The sequence below is a fragment of the Suricata suricatta genome, chromosome 1 (genome assembly GCF_006229205.1).
Source record: "Suricata suricatta isolate VVHF042 chromosome 1, meerkat_22Aug2017_6uvM2_HiC, whole genome shotgun sequence".
Classification (NCBI taxonomy): domain Eukaryota; kingdom Metazoa; phylum Chordata; class Mammalia; order Carnivora; family Herpestidae; genus Suricata; species Suricata suricatta.
In genome coordinates, this window is record NC_043700.1 from 104,166,489 (window position 1) to 104,185,589 (window position 19,101).

The 19,101-nt window shown below is 37.3% G+C and overlaps 1 pseudogene; it reads right to left on the minus strand.

Moving 5' to 3' along the window:
- Positions 1 to 217: 217 nt before the first annotated feature.
- LOC115302967 lies at positions 218 to 344 on the minus strand (annotated as a pseudogene).
- Positions 345 to 19,101: the final 18,757 nt, after the last annotated feature.

The following is a 19,101-nucleotide window of genomic DNA, read 5'->3' on the forward strand; positions in this document are numbered from 1 at the left end:
ATACAACCAAAATGTACAAGTGCTACACATAAGGGCTGGATTTAGTGCTAAAACTAAGATCTGAGTTTAATGAATACAATTTGTACAAGAGTGAGGCATAGTTACACAGTAGATCATATATAGTATTTAATGGTAATTGGAAAGAGAGTTGGTGGATTGGAATATAACTCCACGTGTCAATTGACAGTCTTACTGCAACAATAGGTTGGCTACCGCAAAACATGGGTTCAGCAAGAATCAATGAAAGCATTTTCTGATAATCAATTATGTGTATGTAATTTAATTAGCAATAATCGCGCCTCAGATAAACCTCATTGGCTATGACACTGCCACTGCGCAAAGCTGTATATGTAATTTAAATAAAGAGCATTTCTTCCTTTATTATTACTTGAAAACTGTATGTTACTTTTACATAAATTGTATGTATCCTTTATATAGGTAAAATTCACTAAAAATGTGTGTTTGTGTGTATATATGTATGCATTTTTTTGGAGAGCTAGTTGCTAAACATTTACTACTCTTCCCTTTTTATTTTTTTAAGCTTTTAAGTAAAAAGAACGATCTTTGGGGGGAAAAACAAGCTATAATCTCAAATAGTCAAAAAGTAAACTGACACATATCCACTAGGTGGCAGTAACAAGAGTTCCAGAGAAAAAACTCAGGAAAGCAAACTGGAAATTTACAGACATTACTTCATCTGTTTTCTTTTCATTTGATTCATTAAATAATATTATAGAAGTAAATTATGACCTCTTTAAAAGCTATCTTGTGGGGCATCTGGGTGGCTCAATCGGTTAAGCGTCCAGCTTCGGCTCAGGTCATGATCTCATGGTTCATGGGTTCGAGCCCCGCGTCGGGCTCTGTGCTGACAGCTGGCTCAGAGCCTGGAGCCTGCTTCTGATTCTGTATCTCCCTCTCTCTCTGACCCTCCCCTGCTTGCACTCTCTCTGTCTCTCAAAAATAAATTTAAAACATTAAAAAAAATTTTTTTTAATAAAACTCTCTTGTAAGAGCTGGTTATCAAAGTGACCCATGCTCAGCATAAAAAGTTCAGAAAACAAACAAGGGCATATAAAGTAAGCAAAATGACACATGACATGACTCAAGAATTAAGTGCTGTCAATATTATACTATCCATACTTCTTTATAATTTAATTTTTCCTGACTGTATCACTTTTTTCATGTCAAGATACATAGATCTATAACAATTTTTTGTGACTGCATACTATTTGGCTATTTGGATACACTACAATATACAACTTTCTATTTATATATAGACATTTCACTTGCTAATAACTTTTCTCTATTATAAACAATACTTTGATAAACCACCACATGTATCTTTGTGCACTTATCCAATAATTTTCTTAGGGAAAATTCCAAATTGTGGAATTACTTGACTGAAAGGGCACACATTTTATGTTATTTTTTTAAGGGGCACACCTTTTAAAATGTGATGCAAATTGTCACGTTTTCCTGCAGAAATATTGTGCTCATTTACACCTCCAGAAATGAGAACACACTATTTTACTCATGCTGGGTAGTTTCAGTTTTTAACCTTTTCAACTCAATAGGTAATATTATATGTAATTGTTCTGATTTACTTTCTATTAATTCTTTCATTCAAATATACATTTATTCAATAACCATTTGAGAGCCTACTGGGCCCAGTCACTAGATACATGTCAGAAAGAAAAAAAAAAAAAACAGAGATTAGGTCCCTGATCTTTGTTTTTTCTTTAATTTTTCTTAATGTTTATTTTTTGAGAGAGAGAGAGACAGAGTATGGGTGGGGGAAGAGGCAGAGAGAGAGAGAGATACAGAATCCAAAGCAGGCTCCAGGCTCCAAACCCCAAGCTGTCAGCACAGAGCCCAAAGAGGGGCTTAAACTCACAAACTGCAAGATCATGACCTGTGCAGAAATTGGACGCTTAACTGACTGAGGCACCTCTAGGTCCCTCATCTTAAAAAGCTTCTATTCAAATGGTGGCAGATGGAGAGTTAGTGATTCAAAGAATATTAGAGTGAAGATCTGATAAAATTTTTAAGAAAAGGGGACAAGTATGTTAGCAGACCAAACAAAGTTATCTGTGAGAACATGTAATTATAGTTGCTTATTGATCAATTGCATTTCTTTTGAGTTGTCTACACGTAGCCTTGCTCATTTCTCTATCATATTTACATTTTTCTTAAGTTTATTTATTTTGAGAGAGAGAGACAGAGCACGCAAGCAGGGGAGGGGCAGAGAGAGAGGAGAGACCGTTGCAAGCAGCTCCTCGCTGTCAGCACACAGCCCATCGCAGGTCTCAAACTCACGAACCGGAAGATCATTACCTGAGCTGAAACAGGGGTTGGATGCTTAAGCAAGTGATCCACCCAAGCACCCCCATATTTATATTTTTCTTAATGACGTCTCTTTACATATTGAGAACATTTACTCTTGCAGAGTTATTTCTCCATTGTATAATTTGCCTTTTAACTGTTAATGATACATACCATTTAGAAGTTTTTAATTTTTTACATATCCCATTTGAATACTCTTTTCCTTTAAGTTTTCTTAGCTTTGACATGAAATTTAGAAAGGCCTTTCCTAGACCAAGATGACAATATCTCTTTTTTTCTAGTACTTTCATCAACTTTATCCAGAATTTTAATCTTTAATCCAATTCAGATTTGGTTTTGTGTGTGGTATTAAAATAGAGATCAAAGTATATTTGTCCCAAGCACTTTGCAGGAAATACCAATGCCATCTAGAAAGACCTTTCTCGGGGCACCTGGGTGGCTCAGTCAGTTGAGCATCTGACTTTGGCTCAGGTCATGATCTCACATTTGTGGGTTTGAGTCCCGCATCGGTCTCTGTGCTGACAGCTCAGAGCCTGGAGCCTGCTTCCAATTCTGTGTCTTCCTCTCTCTCTCTGACCCTCCCCACTCATGCTCTATCTCAAAAATAAATTTTAAAAAAAAACTTTCTCCTATATATTTGATTAGTACATTTGAAAAAAAGTGAAATGAAACTCTTTATTTTGGCTCAGAATTTAAACCTAAGCCCCAAACTGAGGCAATAAGTCAGCAATATCCACAAATATTCTAAAACCAACCAATAGATCCATCATCTTTACAAGAATTGAAAGACCACAAACCAGGGAACATATACAAGGAGCCTATCGTTTCATTAGGAAGACTGTTTCATTGAAGAGAATTTCAGGAGACTGCACTGTGAGATTTTCTCTCCCTCAAGTCATAAAGGAAAAGGAGGGACCAATAGAACCACTATGGAGATGGTTGCAAAGTTTACCCAGCTGGGGAGACAACAATCTCTCCTTCGAGATGACACCAATGAAAGTAGATTCAAGCAGTTAGCTAGACTTCTGCCATCTTGACTTGACAGGTATCCACAAAGAAGGCTGCTAACTGCAGGGGCCAAAAGGCCTAACAGGAAATGACTGGAATTGTGCTGCCTGGGGCAAGAGCTCAGGGCTGAGAGAAACTCTGGGAGTCACTGGAGAAATTCCACGGGTAATCTGGAAAGAACTCTTGTGACCTCATGAAAGAGACAGCATCTGAATACTTGAAAAGGGCATCTGATACAAGGAAAGTATCAAAAACAATATCACTCATTATCCTCTCTCTCCTAACCCTGGCAGATGTAAAAGTGGGCAGGATAGGGGGCAAGAAGAGTGAAAGAACAGGCCACATTTGTCCTCACTCGCTGCTCGTTGGAGAGTCAACCGTAAGTCAGACCTGAGCTGAAAGAAGACGAAAACTTTAAACTGGATATCAGAATAAAAGTTTTTATATACCCGGACCAGACTTTTATTTTTATTTTATTTTTTTGAGTGAGCTTAAAGCCACCCCATGTGTGGCTCAAATTCACTATCCTGAGATCAAGAATCACTTCCTCTACCGAGTAAGCCAGCCAGGCACCCCAGGCATTTTAATGTCTGAAAATGAGGCCATTTGGTTACATGAGAGTGACAAAAAGCTATCAGATGACTTGAGCTCATCTCCGGGCCAGTAAAAAGAGATGACTGAGCCTGTTTGAATGAAATATTGGGAGAACAATCAAAGCAGTTTCCTGTGTGTAACTCCTTCACTGAATGAAGCCAGTTATGCCTTTATTATGAAACTGAATTTCTTTCTGGATTCTATTCTGGCTCATGGATCATCTCTCTCTTCACTAGGGCCAGTTTTAATGACGAATTACTGTTACTTTTAAATTGTTCAAACACAAATAACGAATATGTTCAACTTTAACCAAAAGAGTTAAAAGTTTGTATCAGTTCTCACAAAAGTGAACCATAGATAGAACGCAGACATCCGGCTTCTGCAAGGTGCTGATTTTTAGGAAGAGGACAAAAGCTAGCCTTATTGACTATTTAAGTCCAGGGACCCCAGGGAAGTGATGCACACCTGATCCTCTGTGATAACACCCCCAAATCTGCATTTCCCTCCTTCCCTACTTTGATTTCTAATTGGGGCAGAAAAACGTGAGGAGGAAAATGGTGATCATGGGTCTGCATGCATACCTTACATCTGCCTGTAATAAAATGACAAGGAAGAATGACTCTGAGCACTTAGTGAGACCAGAAATTTTAAATCTTGCCATAAGGCTGGCAGACACTGTAAGGTTCTCCATTTAGTCACGAGGCATTCACCAGAAAAACAGAAAAGATGGCATCTTGATTAGATTCTTTGACTCCTCAAAATAGTCCCAAGTGTTGGGCTTCAACGATGACAGTAATAGTAATTACTGTTTACTGAGTGCCTGCTTAGCTCTCAATGTTTTACACACATTTGATCCTCAGAACAACATGAAAAGTTAGAGATTACAAACTCCATGTAATAAACTTTCTAAGTTTCAAAATTATTATTTGGATTGCTACAGGTGACATAGCTATTAGCGACAGAGCCAGGACGTGAACTCAAGTAAGCCTAGCAGACTTTGCCCCAGGTGGTCCCCATTACTTCCCATAAGCGCTCTAGCTAATTACTGTACATTGCATTGATTTCTTTCATGTTGTAAATCTTGGACTTTATCAGTATAACCTCTATGTTAAATGTATACCCATTAGGGATTCCTGGGTGGCCCAGTCAGTTAAGCACCCGACTCTTGATTTCAGCTCAGGTCATGATCTCATGATTTTTGAGTTCAAGCCCCACGTCAAGCTCTGCACAGTGCAGAGCCACCTTGGGATTATCTTTCTCCCTCTTTCTCTGCCCCGCCCCTGCCTGCACTCTCTCTCTCAAAATAAATACATAACTTTAAAAAAAAAATTTCTAAATAAATGCATGCCCTTTACTTATCTGAAAACAATAAACTCCTATCCTTCAATTGTGAGGAGTTTAGTTGTCTTCCCTTCGGAGTTTTGCTCCAGATGCCTGCATGTTTCTCTTTTCCATATTTCAAGGTTAAAAAAATAGAGTTAAAAATAAAATTAAAAAATAGGTTAAAAAAAGAGGTGGTGGTGATGGTGGAGGGCACTTAAGGGGAAGAGCACTGGGTGTTGTATGGAAAACAATTTGACAATAAAATATGGAGGAAAAAAATAGAGTTAAATAATTCTAGCCATTTTTGGCATAAGTCAGAACAAACTGTAAACAACTCACCTGATAAGAAGATACCAAAATAAAGACTTTCATTAAAATTTTGGGCATATATTATCGGTTAACGAGCTCCATAAAATGCCTAACCATAAAAAAAATACCATAAAATCAGCCATTAGCCGAAGGGCACCGCACCAAGAATAATGGGGGTGAAACAACTGTGTGGCTATGGTTCCTAGTCCCAAAGGTCATACAAGATGATGTGAAGATAATATGGACTCAATAAGCATGCAAGACCTATTCCCGAGTGAAACATTTGAGAGAAAACACTGCTTCCGGTTTCTGCATATCAGTGTTAATTTGGAAAAGGTAGTTTAGAGAATGTGGGGTACCAACTTTAAGATACAATTCTTCAACTTGAAAGAATTGATCCACTGAATGTAATCACCCATGTAGGTGTACTTCAGAGGAAAGCAGATGTCTGAGGCTGAGCACCACCAACTTTCCAGCCATGCCATTTTGAGGAAACAACTTCATCTCTTTATGCTTCAGCTGTTTACCTATAAAATGGAATAATAATATCTGCCTTATAGGATTGCTGTAGAGTCAAAACAATCTGCATTCTTCATTGTACCTGGCACTGCTTTACAGTCAATTTTAAGAATAAGATTTTTGGGATGTCTGGGTGGCTCAGTCGGTTAAGCATTCGAATCGGCTCAGGTCATGATCTCCCGGTCCGTGGATTTGAGCTCAGAGCCTGGAGCCTGCTTCTGATTCTGCATCTCCTTCTCTGTCTGACCCTCCCCTGCTCTCACTGTCTCTGTCTCTCAAAAATTAAAAAAAAAAAAAACTTAAAAAGAATAAGATTTTTTTCTGTTACAAATTCCAAAATTAGTTGGTCAGACATTATTCCTGTATATAAATTATATGCACATGATATATAAATGATATAGACGTTTATAAGTTAGAAACAGTGAATAATGGACAGCTGCATCTGACTGCCTGGAAATTTTACCGTACTTGCCTTTTAATTCTCCCCCAAGTGCCATCTCCCTGGCTTGCTGATTTGCTTTAAGCACTCCTATAAAGGTCCATTAGCTGTCTGTGCCTTAATCAAATTAGAGGAAGTCTTCAATTTACAAGAATCTTTACAGCCCTCGCCATTTACACCCCTGTTCTGACTTTTGCAGCACTTAGGGCCAGGAGGGCTAACAGGATGGCCCAGCCTGTTCCTCTGCTCAGCACTCCGGCTCATAAAAGCCCACCCCACCCTTGGCCGCACCACATCCGGGCATCAGGAGGCCGCTCTGCCCGGCAAGGGCTCCTTTCCAGGAACAGCTCTGGTCTTCATCTTCTGGGATCTCCCTGGCTGCCAGCCTCACTCAGAGCTCTCCTCTCAGGCCCAGGAAAAACAACAATAACTGAGCTTCTGTAGCAAAGGCACAGAAAACCACTAATTTTAAAACACTTCTGTGTTCTGATAAGATTATGAGCACGACTACCATGCAATGCCAAGATCCCTCACTCTTCCCCCGGAGCCGGCTGATCCAGCTGCACCAGCTCTCTCCCATCACGCTCTCCTGAACCACCCACGGCCCCAGCGCTCAGGGATCACGTCCTGCCCAGGTTTGCTGCAAGTTAGCAGAGTAGTAGATGAGCACATGAACTGCAAGGCCAGATGAAGCTGCGTTGTTTCTGAGCTAAGGACTGTATGAGATAATCTTGTGTATCTCAAACTAGAGTCTGTTGAACTAATAACTTAAGAAGGAAATAAATTTTCCTTAGTGATAATTTTCAAGTAATAAATGATTTCAGAAAGCAGTGTATCAGTTTCTTACAGTGATGCTGTGTGGTCACCAATCAGAAATGGTAGCCATGAGCCAAGGACTCATTAAATAATTTTTGTGATTAGTCAATAGGTCTATTTTTCCTTAACTAATTTATTACTTTAAAAATCTTGGGGCTCTTGGGTGGTTCAGGCAGTTAAGCATTTGCTTTGGCTCAGGTCATGATCTCCCAGTTCCAGAGTTTGAGCCCCAAATTAGGCTGTCTGCTGCCAGCTTGGAACCTGTACCCCGCTCTATCTCTGCCCCTCCCCCACTCACTCTCTCTCACTCCCTCTCTCAAAAATAAATAAAAACATTTAAGAAAAGAAATGAATTGGCAAAATTATCAATATAATTAACTATTTTGAAAAAATATTGATATAAATAATATTTGAAAACATCATTTGCTCTTTTTAATTGCCATTGGATCAGTTCCCCAATATTTCTGGTTCTCCTCCTTCTGGGCACAAGGCTAGCCTGCCCTTTCCTGCATAAGCTTTGATCAATAAAGTATGAGTAGAAGTAGCATTCCTCTCTTCCAAGAAGAAGCCTTTCCCAGTCAACACACATTCCATCCTGTTGCTTCCCAGTGCCATAGCAGACAGCAATATTCCAGATTTCCAGATGGTGGAAACTCTACTAGCCGGTGCCCTGAATGAGGACAATGTGGAGCCCAGTCCCCACCAACCCAAGATGCACATGTGGTATGAGCAAGAAATACATCTTTGTGGTTTTTACATCACTAAGGTATACTTTAGTACAACCTAGACCATTTTGACTGGTACACAGATAATTAAATACTATATAACAACTTGCATAAAACCTTGGATATTGCACTCTTGGTCTGAGAATGTTACCTCTTACTTCAGCATTGCCTTTTTCAATAATGTTTCTTTTCCTAAAAGGTAATCAGCCCTGAAAAGGAAAGTTACCTGCACTAAATCATATTCTTTCTCAAAGGCAAAGTATCATTCTCAGCAGTCCACTGAAGGCTGCGTTACGTCTCATTCCGTCTGATGTCCTCTACAAGCCATATTCTTATTCTATGTTATTTGTCTCAGCTCTCTTCATTGCAAACAAACTACAATCTTTTCATTTGTTTTTCTACGTTAAATCTTATCCTTGGAATCACTTCCCAATTCCCAATTGCAAGCAACTACCCTGCTCATCAAACCTCAGGGATCTGCCAATTTGAGATCCCCACCAATGGAAGAAGAAATGGACATAAAAGACAAAATTAGGGTTTATAAGGCCCTAGACTTTTAAAATTAAGGGTACCTTTTATATATGCTGTAACATTCATTAAATGTGTTCATTAATAGTCATTTCCTATTATCCTCATCACAAAGAAGTAGAATGTTTGCATTTTTTATAAACTCCAAATTTAACAGATGATTTTATCTACCCAAGTTAAAGAAAACACTATGTTCGGCAGGTCTGTCAACTGCAAAAATCATTTCCTCAGTTTGTTGACTGGAAATGAAAATACTTCTGCAGTAGTCTGTGGATGAGATCACGGTAAGCAGACAAGGCAGCTAATTCAATACATCATTTATTGTCAATTAGGAAAAGGCCATAACAAAGAGATGCATGCCAAGACCAAACCCTACTAGACTGAGAGGCTTGTCCAGAAACGGAAGAGGGTTTTATTGCTGGTTTCTATGCAGATAACCCTTATACCTGTGTTTTCTAGTCCCTGCTAAATATAAATAATAATTCAATGAACTCAAAAATCTGCAAAACCCAGTTTCTCTTATCAAGGGCTGCCAAAACCCATTTCCGTTTCATGTAAATAGTCTGAAGTCGTCTAAATTATATCTGACATTCAAATTAGGTTTGTATATATAAACCTTGTTACTAAATACCAACTCTGCTTTCTTAATTAAAAACTGTTACCCAAGAATGCCAGAAAATAAATTAAATTATATTTTCTCACAGTAATCTTCTGTTTCCACTACCACTACTCCACTCCCCCTAAATGTTTATAGCAAAACAAGGTAGAGGAGCAAGAAAAAATATATATAAACTTCATTTTACTCTTATTTTTGTGAAAATCCATTAATCCTGATATTATCTTCTCACATATACAATATCTTCTTGCATATGCAATCAAAACAGAAGAGTTTAAGGCCAGTAGGATCCCTGGATGCCTAATGCCATTACTGCAACAATGAGGAGACAGAATCCTACAGAAATCAACTCTGAGACTGAAATCGAGATTATGTAACTCCCCGGTCAAGCGCTTCCTCCTTCACAGCACAATGGCCACAAGTGAAAATAAACCGAAAGGAGAAGAATAACAGGCCTCGGGTTCTCCCAGAATCTCTAATTCATTCCAGCAGCTATTTAATCATTAGATTCTTAACTGAGGCTGCCTAGATTTGCAAGGAGATGAAAGAAAGAAGGAGGGGGAAGGGAGAAGAGAAGGAAAGAAGGAGAACAGAAGAGAGAAGAAAGAGAAAGAGAGCGAGAGAAACTTTTGATTTATTATGAGAGAAATCTCACGGAGAACTCATTTTCCTTCCAAGTTTTACATTTGAGACATCAGCACCTATGATCTACGATGAGAATTAGTGAAGCCTCCTCTTACTGCCTAAATCTATTCTCAGGGTTCGGGGTCCATTATGAGACTTAGGCTCTGCCCTGCCCCTCTTCACAGAAGTCTGGAGAAAGGAAAAAGATTAAGAGCCCTGAAAATGGTTACTAAGTTTAACCATTTATAGGCTGGGCAAGTAAAATTCTGTTCAAGGGAGCAATTTGTTTTGTTATAAAACTTCAGTTAGTTTAAAAAGGCACCCCTCCATAGGTCACCTGGGTGGCTCAGTTGGTTAAGTGTCTGACTCTGGCTCAGGTCATGATCTCATGGCTTGTGGGTTCGAGCCCCACATTGGGCCTTCTGATGACAGCCTGGAGCCTGCTTTAGATTCTCTGTCTCATTGTCTCTCTGCCCCTCACCCACTCACATTCTGCCTCTCCCTCCCTCTCTCTCTCTCTCTCTCTCCTTCTCTCTCTCTTTTAAAAATAAACATTAAAAGAATTTTTTTTAAAAAAGCACACCTCCACTGAAAAAAGTAGTATGTAAAAAATTAATGGAGAAAAGTATTTTCTTAATTTTATTTTACGAATAGGAGTGGATATAGAGATACACAAGTGAAAACAAAATGGATATAAATAGTAATTACTTGTTTGGAAATTACAAGGACAGCTTGTGTACACACAAAAGCCCCTTTGTAAAGCATGATACCTGCTACATGTCCTTTTTATTCCTCTCAGTTTCACTTTTTTAAATTTCAACAAATATCAAGAATGCCCTATATTTTGGTATAATTCCCCTAGATAGTATTACTTTGATCATATTTCCTCATTTTCTTTTAAGATTTCTTCCTTTTAAGTGATCTCTATAAGTAATGTGGGGCTCAGACTCACAACCTCAAGATCAAGTCACAAGAGCTATTGACTGAGCTAGCCAGGTGCCCCTTTCCTCATTTTTCTCTTGGGAGGCAATATACTTTAATGAGATTAACTGGGTTCCAATTCTGACCCCCAGTACTTGCTTGTTGTGAGTCTGTTTGGTTTTCTCATTTATAAAATGGGGTAATAGCATTAAATTACTTAATGTATAAACTAAACCACAAAGTACTAAGTGACCACGAATTACTTTGAATATATCCTAAAAGGAAAGAAAAGCAACTAGGAAGTGGAAAAGCATCAGTCACAAAGGAAACTAAAATCAGTAAGACTAACACAGCCCTACCCAGGGAGGCTTACAGTTTCCTGGAGGAGACAATCCTCAAACAATTAACTAATTATAATATCAGCACATGCTGCAAAGGAGAATGCTAGGATCCTATTCCCGCTCTAATGTTTGGATGACACAGTTTGGGTGCTTTAAAAAAAATCCTAGAAGCAGGTAATATATTTTTAAATAACTTAATTATAAAATTAATACGTTAGTTATAGAAAATTAGAAAAATAAAAAATATATAGTAATCTATAAAACACTGTGGATAGCAATAAAAGCAACAATTAATGGCTACCATTTATGCCAGATTCTGTTCAAAGCATAAGTATTATTTCATTTAATCTTTGTAACAATCCTATGAAATAGGTCCTGCCATTATCCTCACTATTAAAATGAAGAAACCAAAGCACAGAAAAAACTTCTATCAAAATTTTGATGTGCAGATTTCCATTTTTTCCTGTGTACATTGTATAAATAGTTATCTTTTTAACCAAATTAGGTTATTATAATTCATGTTCTTTCAAATATGCTTTAATATGTTCTTTCCTAATATGCTTTTTCACTCAAGAAAACAACATAAACATTTTCCCATACTATTGGCTCTTCTGCCATACGATTATAGAGTATTTTTGAGTATATAGTAGGATATTCTATAAATGACCAATGTAAATATCTTAAAGATACATTTAATAACTTTCATGAAAAAAGTAGCCAAATTCCTCTGACAATTTTTCAGCATGTGTTTCCCTGATCTTTAAAAATGCCAAAATCTTGGGCACCGGGGTGGCTGGGTCGGATAAGCATCCAACTTCGGCTCAGGTCGTGATCTCTCGGTTTATGAGTTCGAGCCCCGTGTCAGGCTCTATACTGACAGCGCAGAGCCTGGAACCTGCTTTGGCTTCTGTGTCTCCCTCTGTTTCTGCCCCTCCCCCGCTCACACTTTGTCTGTCTGTCTCTCTTTCTCTCTCTCAAAAACAAATAAAGATTTAAAAAAATATTTTTTTAATGCCAAAGTCTTATCAACAACAGCATGAGGGAGCTGAGTGTATCTGTGCCTTCCTCCCACTGATCTCAAGTTCTCAGTGGCAGGGCAAGCAGTGGAGTCTGTGCTCCAGTACATAAATAAATCATACTGCTCGACATAAGAATTCTTGTTTGGCTATGCTTTCACCTAGACAGAATGGATGCCTCAGGGACAAATCAATGTGCTTTCAACTGTCTGAACTAAAAATGATGCTTTTCTATGCAAAAAAAAAAAATGTTCAAAGATTTTCAATAGATTCCATCACTTTGGGACTTTGGTTTCCTTTATTTGAAATGTAAATACTGGGCTAGGATTAGAGTTCTTATTCAGAGGCTGTTATGTCAAATGAAGTCCTACAACAGCTATGCAACTGAGCATGTATCAGTCCAAAGCCCAGCACCTAATATTAATGTGTGTTCTCCTTTTTGGTACAATGCCTCCAGCATTTGGGAGATTCATGAGAATACTAATGATATCACTTCTCAATATAGCCAAATACTGAAGGCGATCTGGTGTCAGTCATTTTTTAAGTAATTAGACATTCCCTGTGTGTTCAGATAGAGCCAAATTTTTAAATGTCACTAGCTTCTTTTATTTATGTGTTCCTAAGTAGGGTTTGTCCCATAAATGCTCTACATAATTATGAGGCAATTTCTACAGTCTCTAGCATAGAGTATTTAAGAATGACTTGTCACATGAATATGTATCTTCCATCTCTCTACCATTTTTGTAATAGCAAAATAAAGAAATTGGGCAAAAACTGGCCCAGCTAATAGAAAAATAACATTTGATAAGGTAAAATGTCTGTAATTGTGTTTCTCTTGCCTGTTGAAATGATTGCTGCAAATTATTAAGGCACTGGAAGCACGAGATGACTTGGTGTACACTTATAACCTGATAAAATTCTCACCTAATGTACTGAACATATATGTGAATAATTTACATACAAGTGTATTTTTATTATGAAAATGAACTTAAAAAATTCACAAGGCTAAAATAACAACTACCATTTAAACATAATCCAGGGAGGTGTGCCTGGGTGGTTCAGTTGGTTGAGCATCCAACTTCGGCTCAGGTCATGATCTCATGGTTCATGGGTTCGAGCCCCACATCAGGCTCTGTGCTGAAGACTGGCTCAGAGTCTAGAGTCTGCTTCAGATTCTGTGTCTCTTTCTCTCTCTCCACCTCCCCCACTTGTATTCTGTCTCACTCTATCTCTCAAAAATAAATAAATGTAAAAAAATTTAAGTAAATAAATAAATAATAAAAAAATAAACATAATCCAGGGAGTGCCAAAAGGATTTTTTTCAATAGGAAAACACTGCCATATTTGTTAATAATTTAAAGCATATTATGAAAGTTGAGACAACTCTAAGTTTTCCATCAAGTTTTCTTCTTTATGTAAGAGAAATGATCTGTGTAGTTGTTCTTTATAATAATAGGTACAATTTTATACAAAGGCATATTCACTTGCAAGCATCTAAGAAGTCTCAGGATGGACACATGGAAAAATAACATTGGTGGCTTCCTGGTAAGGGAATTAGGTAACTGGAGGGCAGAGATAGTGAGGGAAATTTTTTATAATATGTCTTTTTTGTACCTTTGAATTTTGAATTCAAAATTTTTAATGAATGTCTAATTTTAAAATGAAATTTAAACTTTAAAGAATGGATTATTCCCTGATATTATGCTTTTTAAATTTATAGTCTCTTCTGAATTTGACTTAATATGCCTACTAGCTTTCCTATTTTCTACCAACTAGTTTGCCATATCCAAAGCAAATTTAAACACTGGCTATGAAAATATTTCCACAAGTCTTATTGATAGTTTTAAAAAGGCATTTGTTTCAGGGCTCCTGGGTGGCTCAGTCGGTTGACCATCCGACTCTTGATTTCGGCTCAGTTCACGATCCCAGAGTCATGGGATCAAACCCTACATTGGGCTCCACACTGAGCATGGAGCCTTCTTGAGATTCTCTCTCTCTCTCTGCCCCTGTCTCATTCGTGCACTGCGCTCTTTCTCTCTCTCAAAATTAAAAAAAAATTTAAATACATTTGCTTCAATTTCCACTAAATATTAGCAAACTAACTTTACAATAGGAGTTAGGATACAAACCTATAAAATACAAATAAAACAGACAAACTGTTTTCATATATGAACCATAGAAAATTATCCAACAAAAGGAAATATATGAATAATATTTTTAATTTAAAAAATAAGTCAAGGCACCTAGGTGGCTCAGTTGGTTAAGCTTCCAACTTCAGCTCAGATAATAATATAATAACATATAATAATAACAATCTCATTGTCCATGAGTTCGAGCCCTGGGCTGGGGTCTATGCTGACAGCTCAAAGCCTGGAGCCTGCTTGGAATTCTGTGTCTCCCTCTCTCTATGCCTCTTCCTCTCTCTCTCTCTCTCAAAAATAAACATTAAAAAATAACTTTAACAATCAATTCATTTAATCAATATTTATTGAGTTCCTACTATTTGGTAGGTACTATTCTGAGTTTTGGTAGATAAATTAGTGAATAAAACAGAAAGATCATGGCACTTACATTTCAGCGTAATATTCCACTGATGACACTCTAAGGTGATAAATAGACATTATGTCTTACATCATTTATTTCAGCATTTTCCATTTATATGTTCTTGCGTCCTCTAATTTTTCTTTCTTAGATCACCTATCTAGAAAAAATCCACTAGGTGGCATTGTCTCATTGATTAGAATAAAAGAAACCTTCCTTGTTTTTATGGGAATGTATTCTTTTTGTTTCCTTTGATTTTGTTTTTAACTTGCTTTTTCTGCGACCAAAAGATAGCTTAAAATATACCATTTTGGAGAACACAAAAAGATGAGATAAAGGTCTGGGTTTGCTGGAGCACACCACCTTCTAATGTAACGAGACAAGTTGTAAGGCCTGATCTGTCACTCAGTCATACCCCAACACACAAGACAGCAGACAGACTTCACTATCAGTGACTAGAACCTCTAGGAAGAAATAGTATATAATGATGGAACAAGAAGTCTAGAGAAAAGGTCTAGAGATGTCTCCCCCTTTAACCCAACTTGAAATTAGCAACCAGGGACAATTCACTAATCTCCATGAACTTTAAGTTTCTTATTAGAAAAATATAAAGAGTAATTTATTCTTACCTACAAGGGCCTCGTAAAGATCAAATGATTTAAACGATTTAAAGTCTGGTATTTTGGACACATTTAGCTATGCGGCTCTAACAAGATATTTTGGCTAAAAGAAAACACATGGTTTTTGGAATGATGAATATAGTAAACAGTATTTTTAATTTACTTTTTCAATTAGTGCTTATGATGTATCATGAACTATTCCAACTGCTTTAAAATAACAATTCATTTAAGAACATAACACACCATTATTATCTTCATTTACAGCTGAGAAAACTGTGTTACTAAGAGATGGAATAACTTGTCAAAGGCCACACAGCTATTAAGCAGCAGAATTCATTTTTCCCAAGGAAAATGAATCACATCCATCACATGAGCTGTCTGAAGAGCTCCTACACCACTGAAAGCATCATAACCAATGAAACATTTAGGGTGTGCTAGGACTAAAACACAGGAATTCTTTTCAGAGGACAACAAAGTAATGGATATAACTGCTTCATACAAGGAAATGAAGCTAATCAGACCTAAAAACCCCCAAATTAAAAGAGATAAGAACTGTGATCAGTTAGATAACTGATATATATATATGTATATATATATCAGCTATATATATATATATATATGTATCAGCTATATACAAATAGCTCTATCTAGCTTTTGAAGTGTAGCTTTAGAGCTGCTCCAACACAGAGCCTGCCATCTAAAAGGTAAGACATGAAATATATGACTTTCAACACCTATCACAATGTTATCTAGTCCTTCAAGGCCCTGTTCAGATACTTGAAAGCTCCTTAAAAACAAGTTTGGATTTATGTGTTGGGAATAAAGAAAAAGTCATTGAAGTACAAGCAGACTTTATCAGTGGTTTGGGACATGATCTCCGTAGAATACAGACTGTTTGGGTTTTCCCCACTTGCCAATTAAAAGATTTAAGAAAACTTATCAACCCCCACATTTGTAAATTAGGGACAGTAATAGTACCTCTATTGGAGGTGGATTGATAGTGATCTTTAATGATGGAAAGAGGAAATATGATAGTGGAATCTCATAAATACCATCAAGTTGACTTAAACATTGAAAACGTAGAGATGTTGGCTACAAACTCAAGGAGAGAGGAATTAGGAGACCAGAGGGAGAAGAAAAGAATGTTAAGAGAGAGTAATGTCTTGGATAACACGAAAAATAGAAAGATATGGAGCAACAGGGATCAATGAAACCACAGAGAGCTGGAAGGTCTCCCGGGGCCCAGGAGACTCTAACTTCCCATGGAATGACAAAAACACCTCGACAGGGCTCTATAGTTGGTCACTGGCTTCAACTGAAAACTTCAGCCACAGGAACAGTCTTATTTACAAGACAATTAAATTGCATCAGGAGAAAATTCTCATTAAGAAGTCCGTCCACATTCTGACCAAAACCACCAACATCTCCCATAAACTGATCACCAGCCTGCCTTCCAGAACTGCGCTGATCCCATTTCCACACTAACAGGCCCAACTCCCTCACGCTTACATGAATCTTCCCTTCTCCAAGCTCAGTCTCCCCGGTGTCTTTGGCCATCTCATATGACATGGTTTCCAGATGGTCATCCTCTTAGTCAATCTTCTTTGGCTCTATGCTCATTTTTCAGTTTACTTCTTAAAAAAGACATTCTGCAAGGGACAGGCCCAAGTTAGGCGATTACGCTTACATTAATAACTTTATTTTAGAAAATAATCTACTTTTTTCAGTTCTTCCACATGAATTATATTGTTCAGTCATCATTGTAAAAAGTTTTTTTCCCCCTTTCAATTTTAAAGCTAGAAAAACTGAGAATCAGAAGGGTTAGTTGATACACCCAAAGCTATAGAACGTGGATCTGATATCAGAACACCTATATCTGGTTTGATTTTGCTTTGTTTTTGTTTTTAGATTTTTATTTTTAAGTAATCTCTACTCCCAATGTGGGGCTTCTACTTACAGCCCTGAGATCAAGAGTCTCATGCTCTACCTACTGAGCCAGCCAGGCACCCCTGATTTTGTTTTTCTTTAAGCTTTTGTTATGAAAATTTTCAGGCATACGCACAAGCAGAGAGAGATTTATAAAATGAACATCCATATTCTCTCCCCCTAGATTTAACAATTCTCAGCACTGGTTTCATCCAAGGTTTTCTCATCCTTTGATAAAATATTTTAAAGCAAACTGCAAGCATCCTGGAATTTCATCACTAAATCTTTTAGTAGGCATCTTTGAAATATAAGGACATGTGCATATATAACCATAAACTGGTATCACACCTAAGAAAATTAACAATAATTTCTGAATATTGGGGCACTTGGCTGGCTCAGTCGCTGTAGGGTGCAACTTTCGATCTCGCGGTTGTGGGTTCAAGCCCCATGTTGTGTGTGGAGCTTACTTAAAAAGAGACACTAATTCCTTAATATCTCCTTCTCCACATTTAAATTTCCCTTTGTATGTCCAAAACAATCAGGGTTTTTGTAATTAATTTGTTCATGAGTTATATCCTGTAACTCCTGATCCACTCTTATTTCTACAACACCATGAAAATTATGAACAAAATAGAAAAAAAATCTTGAAAAAGTAAAAGGGAAAGGAATAATTCATTGTTGAAAGATCAGTTAACTGATTTTTACACTTTCCTGACTATAGGAAAAACTAGAAGAATATCAAAGAGAACATGATATTGACTCCCTAGATTAAGTGAAGAAAAAGGATGTTTGTCATGTTATTAAAGCCTTTTACTAACACATGATTTTCCTTCAGCTTTATATCAGGGAAAATTTGATTTTATCCAGTATGAAACTACTTTAAAAACTAATTGAAAGACATTTTTGAAGAGTAAATTTATATATGGTGACTTGGTAAATACTTTTAAGAAGTTTTCTTTCTCACTGAGCTTAAAACATTCTACGAAATCTGATTACAAACAACTGGAACTTTGGATTCACATTAAACTTCATATCCTTTGCCAGGCGAAAGGCCACAGCTGCAAACAACAGAACAGGCTAGCTTGGTGAAGACTGTGCAACATTTTAGCCAAATATGTTACCTTTATCACCTCTTCAGGCTAGAGGCTGACCTTGCACTTATTAAAAAGCAAATTAACACTTGTTGATAAATAACTGGTTCTTCCTACTAGGAATACTACGGTTCCTCTGTTGTCTTTTGAAAGACATTTGTTCTAAAATAGGCATTAAATGGAAATCAGTACCTATGTCATATTAAGCAGTGATTTTTCCACTTTTTAGAGTGCCTATCAGCGTTCATTCCTTGATTTTATGACAACTCCCAAATGTGAGTGAAAATTAATTTTGTGCAATTGTTATTATGATAATTAGAGATACCTGGATTGAGGATGTGACTCAGTAATGGATGCAGTTTGATGAAATTATCACGATTCTCTAATCAAGACCCGCAGTTACTTTAAGTGGAAGAGGAGTCTTTATGGAACTTTTAAGGTAGAAATCTTTGAACCATACATAAAATAAGTTGTATACAATGAAGCTTGTCATTAACTTACAACAAACATATGGCTCCTTAAATCCCTATAGATTTATGCTGTGAGCACATGATAAAACAGGATTTGAGGGAAGACCAACTTTTTAGGATGCCTGCCTCTATTTCCAACCCCTAAGACTCTGGTCTCCATGGCCCTGCCCTGCTCAACCACTTTGCCAGAAATGTCCCCCTGTCATCTGCACTCAGGCTTTCTCCCTAGCCATATGCACAGTTTACAATGCGCTTCATCATAAAAGAAAAGGATTAAAGAACATTACAAATCATCAAACTGCCTGCTCATCCACACCTCTGATACCCTAGA